An 8,745-nucleotide genomic window follows, 5' to 3' on the forward strand; every position below is an offset into this window, starting at 1 on the left:
CGGAGGCAGTGGGCCGCAAAAATTCTTGCGTCCATTTTACATCCACGCCAGGACCTGGGTTCAACCAGTCCTCCCAGGAAGCGATGCGGGAACGAACACGTGGTGGTAGGTCTGGCGGATGGCACTCCCAGTAAAGGTGTCGCACTGATGGGTAGGAAGGGCAGTTGGGTGTAGGGCAAGTGGGATGCGAGAGGATGTCATGCATGTAGTGGATACGGGGTGGAGTGACAAGAGAGGAGGTTTGTGCTTTCCTGACCACAGATGCGGCTTCACGGGAGAGGGTTTGGTGGGGGACCAGGAAACACTGCCTACTTGCGCGTAGCGCGCGGAGATGCTGTCGGCGTGCCTGATGTAAAATGTAAGATGTTGTAAAGGGCGGTACACATCTGGCCACAACATGGACGGACCCTGGGAGAGTTCTCGGTTAAGTGTACCATATCCGGTGGGGAATTGCTTTGGAAGCCGTTGTATTTCTTTACAGTGGTTAGTCGCGAACTGTGTCGCGCGTAGAGTAGACCCTCGTTACAACAAAATCGCTTTATTAGAAATATTACTCTACTCGAAGTGTTTCGTGATCCCCACTGTAGAGAGTTAAGAGCAAATCACCTCTCCTTTTAACGTATTGTCGCTCATAACGAGACCAGTTTATGCCCCGAGGACTTTGTTATAATGGGGTTTACTGTATATTGAGCGTCGTGAATTCTTTGTAAAGGACCGTTACAGCCTCCCGCCTGCTTGCACGCCAGCAATCGCTTGAAGCGTTCACGAACCCAATGGCTCGATTTTGACCCATCGTCACTTGAGCTTTCTTTCTTTATTTGAGTAGCCCTAATTCTCGAAAGAAGCACGAGTTGTTTAGGACTTGAGAACGAACGCGACGCTTTGAAGGGTAATTATACAAAAGTGAGTTTACTATACAGCAGGCTGTAAAGGCAGTGCACACGGGCCCTCTCCATGCGCTCAGAATTGTGCCCTGACATGTGCACGCCCTCCGAGTCCCAATCTTTATCTTAACGTATACTGGGATACACAGCACGCGCGTCCTAAGCCTGCTTCTTTTTTTAGTTTGGAAGCCCCTTCCAGTGCGCACGAAAACTTGTGTAATGTCGATATCCACTTAGGTAACCACAAAATCCCGACAGCTGCCTTGTTAACAAGTTATTATCTGTAGAGTTCGTCAATACAGACGCCATATCCGGATCGTACGCAGCTTTGTGTCCAGGGCCACATGTAGTGAGGACGGCTCAACTTCCAGAAGGTTTCGACCAAAGTAAACTTTGTTTGGTGTTGCTGTTAGTTTCGTTTGAGAATGTAGACCTGCTCCCTCGCGTGGGTGTCCACTGCTCCCAAAACCCAAAAGCAGGTACATTCGAAGTGCTTCATCGTATATGCTCTTCAGATCAGGTTCGACTGTACAAGGGTGTCTATGGATACTGAACGACCTGTCAAAAGTTTAACCTGCTTCTTTTTTTGAAGCTTGTTTTGGCATAGCAACACATACAATTCCCTCCGCACTGGAATTTCACAACACAAAGTCCCCGGAGTTCACTCCATCGGCTTCTAACGTGGCATAATCTCGCACCAAGAAACAAAACTAACAAAGTGCAATGACCATGCAGTCTTCGCGCATCGGTTGTGACAGAAACAAGCGCTATAGTTCCGGTAATGTTTGGATTGGGTTTTGATTCATGCAGGTTAATCCGCCAGTGATATACGTGACAGAACAACTTCAAAATAACTCTCTCGCTCACCGCATTACATCATCCCAGTTCCCATTTTGCGCTACGGCGGCTCCCCACATAGATCAAGGGAACAAAGGAACGATAATCGTAAGGCAACACCTTTAACTGGCACGCTTGCACAGAAACGTAAACTTTGCGAATCTTCTCAAACTCTTAAAGCCACGTGCTTCCCCTTCTCTCACACCCAAAGAGGTGAACCTCGAAAGGCGTACTTTGTCCTTACCCTCGCCATCTCCCGAACTTCGCATAATCGCGAACGGCAGCTCGACTCCGCTTTCCCCATAGGGGCCATGGTTAATATGCAGCTTCCGGTCAGCCTGAAGGAAAGCGGATGGTCGTGTCATTTGAACATGCACATATTCCAAGCGAGTCCGCAAACCCGCACAGAAAGAGAAATAAAAGAGAAATCCAAAAGCAAACCCGTAGCAGAGGCCATTCAAAAAGGTCAGCAACAGCCGACGGCAAGGAACGTGCGAGGGCGAGGGCCCGTTCTTTTTTCCAAGGCTCCCAGGAACGTATCCGGTCGCCCCACGTTGGAATCCGCCGGAGAAGCTGCGTGTGCTTTTCTCTTGCGAGTGTGTGCGGCAAAGGAAAACCGGGCATCGGAGCGGAGGAGGAGGAGGGAAGCAGGGAGATACTCCTGCCTCTTCCTCATCCTCCGTCTAATTAAAGATGGAGGAATCCTTGCGGCGCGGATAGGAGCAGCATCCCTATACGCGCGTCTTCGCCAACACCCCAAGCGCTGCCCGTCCACCCCTCACGCTCAGTCAAATTAATCAATCAACGATTTAATGGCCCTGACAGAGATAAACGAGCAGCCCCCTCCCGGAAACTTGGAGAGGCAAAACTCTCGGCAGAGGAGCCCGGAGCGCGTATTATGCCCTTCAGCCCCGTGCGCGCGCGGCGGTAGCGGCCGGCCGGTGGAAAGGAGGCGGGGGAGAGGTCTTTTTGATTAACGACTTTCTAATTAGTGCCTTACCCACGGCCCCAATGAAAGAGTAATTTCGCAGCAGTCCCCAAAAAAGCCTCTCATGCGTCCCGCTGCTGCCGCGTTTGCTCCGAGCGTATCGCGAGCCAGCACCGTCCACGAGCGATTGTGCGTGCGCGCGCTTGTCGGCTGGGGGGAGAAGCGTCTGAGGACGCGGCGTTCGTTACATTACGATCACGCGTCCTCAAGTGGACACGGCTCGCTCTCCCACCTCGGGCGACTGGCCGCGGTTTGTTGCTTCCCTCGGCGGGAAATCACCGCAGCTGTTGACCGCAACGACCCGTGGGAGACCTGCACGCTGTGTCCAACGGTCGGGGGCTGGCGGTCGTAAAAATGCGTGGACACGATTACTGTTGCGATCACTGTTAGAAAAAAACACGGTTGCTAATGGTAAATAAAAGCGGCGCCCTAACTCTGTCTTTTAGCGGAGATTTGTCAAGAAAAGCGGAACTGGCGGAGCTGTTGTGTGGAATGAAAGTGCACGCGTAATCATATAATCAGTGCGCGCTCAGCTCTCGTGCCTCCTGCACACTCGCGGTCAAGATGATAGCGGGCTTACACCTTGCAATGATGATGATGATGATGGGGGTTCCATGAAAGTTATCTGCTCTACATCTCGTTACTTCCCGTTTCTTGGTATTGGTGGCACGGGTATCTAGTTTGCTATTTTGTTTTCCTTTAAATAGACCCTGCAACACTTTTTCCAACTTTTTTCTAAATCTTAAATGCTTCCAAAACGTACTCAATAAACGCACTTAGTGCTTAGAATAGGGGCTCGCAAACTACCTCAGCCAAAAATTGCTGCTCTATGCCCATCAGAGAAGTTAGAAACTTTCTCAAAAGATTTTTCTCTCTTTCCTGGTCTTGGCGTCCTTCGACTGTTCGAATAATGTCATTACAGCGGTGTAGCGGCTATTGACGAGCTTTATTTCAGTTGCAGCAATAAATTCATTCGGTAGCCACTTTAAAAAGAAAGCCACAAAAGCAAAGCAGAAACGGACGCGGATCTGCTCCAACGAGCAAATCACGCAGTGCCGCTCCGTGCTGGCGACAACTGTAGCTTTCACAGTGCTTCCAGACGTGAAGGAAGGAGTGAAAGTGTTAATCTGAAGAGTTGCAGGGTCCCTTTAAGCTAGCCTCGCGTGCTTGTTTTTCTCGTCTGCCATTGCTTTCCCGACGTCAGTCTTATGTCTGCCTGTAAAGCGTGCTCCGCTGTATGGTGGGTCACGTTGCAACAAAGACAACTTACCGATTAGTGAGTCAGTGCGCATTACGTGCATTTAAGCCAAAGGAAATAAACAAAAATAAAACAAAGGTGGGTAGTTTTTTTCTCAGTACAAAAAGCCGCTACCTGTCGCTGCGGCTCGGGCCCGTGCGATCAGGTGTTATCGACTTTCAGGCCGCGAGATGGTCAACTCGCGCTCCCACTGCTCCGGGATGTGGAAAAGAGGGGCGCTGGGTGGTACGGGCATTTCCCCACTAAACGGTATGTGGTGCAGGGAGTAGCTGGAGGGGTATTGGGCGGGAGAGATGTGGTATATCACACGGCTGTTGGAAGTAATTTCCGGTTTGGAGTTTGCGCTAAATGCGGGATTCTTGTGAACGTTTAGAGGTAGGTGAGGTGAATGATAGTGGAGACCAGGGGAGTAGCCAAGAGGGGGGGGGAGACTGTAACGGTGTCAGAACACTCCCTGAAACTTTCTTAGCTGTACATTCCCTCATCTGTCCTCTTTTCGTTACGACCTTTTCCCCGTCCTCGCCGTTCACTCTCGCATCGGTGTAATATATGTAAAAATTAAAAATATATATATAAAAAATGAAAATGAAATGATGCTTGCGCACAGGCTATCTTCTTGGGTTTTTTTTTTTTTTTTGCCGGCTACGTATAACACCCCTCAGAAAAACATTTCTGGCTACGCCATTGGTGGAGGCGGTTGCGCTGGTAGTAGCAAGGAGCGATGTTGCATGGAGAAACGTGTCGTACGAGAGGGAGCCCAGAAAATGATGTCGTGGGGGTTGGCCACCTCATTCCATAGGATGGAGGTGTTTCCCGTAGTCCCTACGATTTTAATGTAGGAGAGGACTTGAATTGTTTTGAGAAGCTGGAAAGCTGGGGAGAATATGCTGCCTGCGAGGGAGTTACGTCAGAAGAGTTTCAACTTGGACTGTTTGGTACAAAACTCAACATTGTTTCATCCCCTTTGTGCCTCTTGTGTAGTGCGACTGGTGACATTGATCACTACATTATTAACTGCTCCAAAATCAACCTTGAGCGGAATCATTTTTTTCCGTGATCTCCGGGAGCTAGGACTGCCCCATGCTACATCGGAGGACATTATTTTTTCTAGGGACCACTGGATTTTGCCAAGAGAGGTGTCTCGACTCCTGCTGGGATTCTTGCAGTCCACAGGACTAAGTGAGCGGTGGTGACATTGTGTGTCTCTGTTATAACAGGACTAAGTGAGGTGTGGTGACTTTGCGCGTCTCTGATATCGTATTGGGGACGATTAGGCGGAGCAATTGCCGGCAGTAATGCAAGGCTAAGTCCGCCTCATCCAACAATACATACTACTACTACTACTACTTTGAGGGTAACGGGCAGCGCAACACTGCAGGACGAAACGGAGAAGAGACCGTGTTTTTGACTTCTCCGTTTCGTCCCGTTTGTTGCGCTGCACCTCAGGGTTTATACACCCCCAGATGGATTCCGACACCTTCCCTAAAAAATTCCACAGCCACGAGCACCACGCCCAGGGCGACTACGATGCTTGACGCCATGCTTCCGCATGTAGAAGACGACAACCTCAACCCCGACGTCCAAGGATACCTCCAGCGTGCGGAGGAGGCCCGCCAGCTCGCTCGAGTTCGTACAACGGACCAGCAGCTGGTGGATGCCGGGCGCTACAACCTCCGACGCCGAGACGCCGAGTACCATCCAGGGGATCGTGTTTGGGTTTGAACTCCTATCCGACGGCGCGGACTCAGTGAGAAGCTCCTGCGGCGGTATTTCGGACCCTGCCAGATTCTACGACGTGTCGGCCAACTCACCTACGAGGTGATCCCCGATAGTGATTCCGGAACATCACGACGACGCACGCGGCCCGAAGTACGTCGTCCACGTGGTTCGCTTGAAGCCTTACCATGCAAGATGACGGACTTTGTTGTTGTTTGTTTGCATTGTCTTTTGTTTTAGCATCGGGTCGATGCACTCTTACAGGGGGGGTAATGCCGCGAACCACGTATGAGTTTGTTTGTTTATTGTTTGTTCTACTGCCCGGCCACGCCCGGCTCTGTTACCTCTGTCCCAAGCGAAGCGCGTCTTTCATTCTTTATTTTTTATGCCGCAAGGGCTATCTCATTCAGATAAGCAGGCTGTTTAATCTTAACGTCACTAGCCCAGAATAATCTTTTCTGATCTACAATGTTCTGGATGTAAATCGACGGTTCCAGAAACACTCGCGCCGAAAGATAAAAGCCTGCAGAGCAGACGTCGCGGCATTCCTTTCGACGAACCCGTGGAAATATAATATGCCAGAACATCCATGGGTAACGCAACTGACGCGCATTGATTAGCGTGTTCGCGAGCGAGGCATGTACCTCTGGAAGCCAAGTTGAGCAGGCGACATCGTGTTGGGCAATGGACGAACACCGCAGTCACGTGATACCTCATTTGTTCGCAAAATAGACTTGAGTTAGGTGTTTCCCAATCTCGCAATTTAAATGTATTTTGTAACAACTTTGATGTTGTATACAAGTTTTCTTGATATTTATTGTTTTATTTAAAAATAAACACCTTACTTGCATCACGTGACTTCCGGAACGCAAGTTATTTCAGACCGGAAATAGCGACCAAAATTTTGTGCCTCACACGACGAAATGAGGCCGCGACTGATGCCGCGACTGGCCGTGACGCGCAGCCAGCGTGGTACGCGTGAATTGTTACTGTTGTTACCTCTCTGTTCTTTTACGGTGATGCGTAAGTGGTTGGTGATACATGTGTTAGTGCTTTTCTCCTTACCTGTACACAACTAGGCGATTATAAGGTCATCTAGGCTGTTCATTATTAAATGGGGTAGAGTTTTGTACCGTGTGAAAAAGGAGCTACACTTCGGTGGTGCTCCTTCCCAAGCGTACATTTTCTAGCTACCGCAGCCCAGTTGTTTTGATGGGCGCTAAGCGGCGCGTATAATGTTTTACAGTGCACTTCTGGCCCACATTATCAGCTTTTTTCCCCGCATGAACAACTCGATCTGTTTGCCCCTCGTGTTGCCTTTTAGCGAGCGGTTAGAAGCGCTCGCTGGAGCTACCCGCATCGCGCGGGTGGTCTCTGCGGCTGCGTCAGCGCGCCTCACGCGCCTGCAGTGTGGCTCGCAAGGCGCGTTTTAATGCGTATCATTCTTTGCCGTGTACCCCCACAGCCAGGACGTCGTGCACAACGCCCTGCATTTTTACAAAAATGCAGATATTGCCGAAGTTCGACCTATAATGGCGTAAATGGAGATAACTTGTCCGTACGAAATTTTGAAAACTAAAAAATAAGAACGACAAAAAAATTGCTGATAATGGCGAAACGTACGTGTAACGCCCTGCATTTCCACAATAATGCAGATTTCGCGAAAGCTCCACCTGTAATCGCTATAATGGCGTAAATGGAGATAACTGGCCGCACGAAATTTTGAAAAGCTAAAAAATAGTACAAAAAAATTACGGGAAATGGCAAAACGCATGGCATTTACACAATAATGCAGATTTCGCGAAAGTTCCAGCTATATTAGTGGTATTAGCGTAAATGATATAATTGGTAGAAAGGAATTTTGAACACTAACATAATAACAAAATCATAAAAATTACTCCCACCTCCCCTCGCGGGAACCCATGGAGGAAAGAATACCTTTTCTTTCCTCCATGCGGGAACCCCTGTGTAGATGCGACGCATAGGTGGTTCCGTTGTTGTTTCCGTTAGGTTGATTCGCCCATCGCGTGAAACGTGCCGTGAACCCCTCTGCCGCGGCTATGACGCAACGTGGCGCGGCTATGACGCAACACAATCCAACACAATCCACTTAAACCCAATCCAAATCCAATCCAATCCAATGCTCCTCGCGAGAGGGGGTGAGCGGCGGAGAGCGCAGCTCGCGCGGCGAGGAGAATGGGGGAGGGGTGTGGACGGACAACAACGCCGTATGGAGGGACAAGGCGAGTGAATGAGATGCCGTCGCATCTAAAAAAGGTACGGAAAATGGCGAACTGTGTAACACCCTGCATTTCCACAATAATGCAGATTCCGCGAAAGTTCCACTTTTAATAGTGGTTATATAGCGTAAATGGAGATAATTGGTCGGCCGCGCGGATTTAGAAAAACAAAAAAATTGGCTGGAAAAAACTTATACTCAAGACAAGCGGCATAGGAATGCTACGCATTTGTAGATAATTCTCTGAATTTCTGTTTGTCGCAGAAAACGCCCCCTATGCGATTCACGCTGATGCCCGCGTAGACAATTAAGCTATGGTGGCTAATTAAACTCCAACAAACAGAAACAGTGCGCCAGCTGCATGCTGCAGCCGTGTATGCGCGCCACGTTTTTGTTTGCAGGAACCACTTCACGTGGTTAACACTTCATTTTTAAGCGCGAATTTCAATGTGACAAAGTAAATGAGGAGTTTCACCGACTTCGTTGCAACAAGGTTCGTTCAACTGTATTCGCATGTTAGCATTCAAGCAACATCCTCTAGATTTTTAGAGCCTGAAGGCTGGCGCTGTGACGTCATCATCATCATCATCACCAGCCTATCTATGCCCGCTGCAGGGCAAAGGCCTCTCCCATTATTCTCCAATTACCCTGGTCCTGTGCTAACTCCAACCAATTTATCCCCGCAAACTTCTTGATCTCATCTGCCCATCTAACTTTCTGCCGCCCCCTGCAACGCTTGCCTTCTCTAGGGATCCACTCTGTTACCCTTAATGACCAACGGTTATCTTGCCTTCGCATTACATGCCCTGCCCACGTCCATTTC

Source organism: Haemaphysalis longicornis, unplaced genomic scaffold (genome assembly GCF_048455015.1).
Source record: "Haemaphysalis longicornis isolate Haplotype H1 unplaced genomic scaffold, Haemaphysalis longicornis Haplotype H1 scaffold_3, whole genome shotgun sequence".
Taxonomy (NCBI): Eukaryota; Metazoa; Arthropoda; class Arachnida; order Ixodida; family Ixodidae; genus Haemaphysalis; species Haemaphysalis longicornis.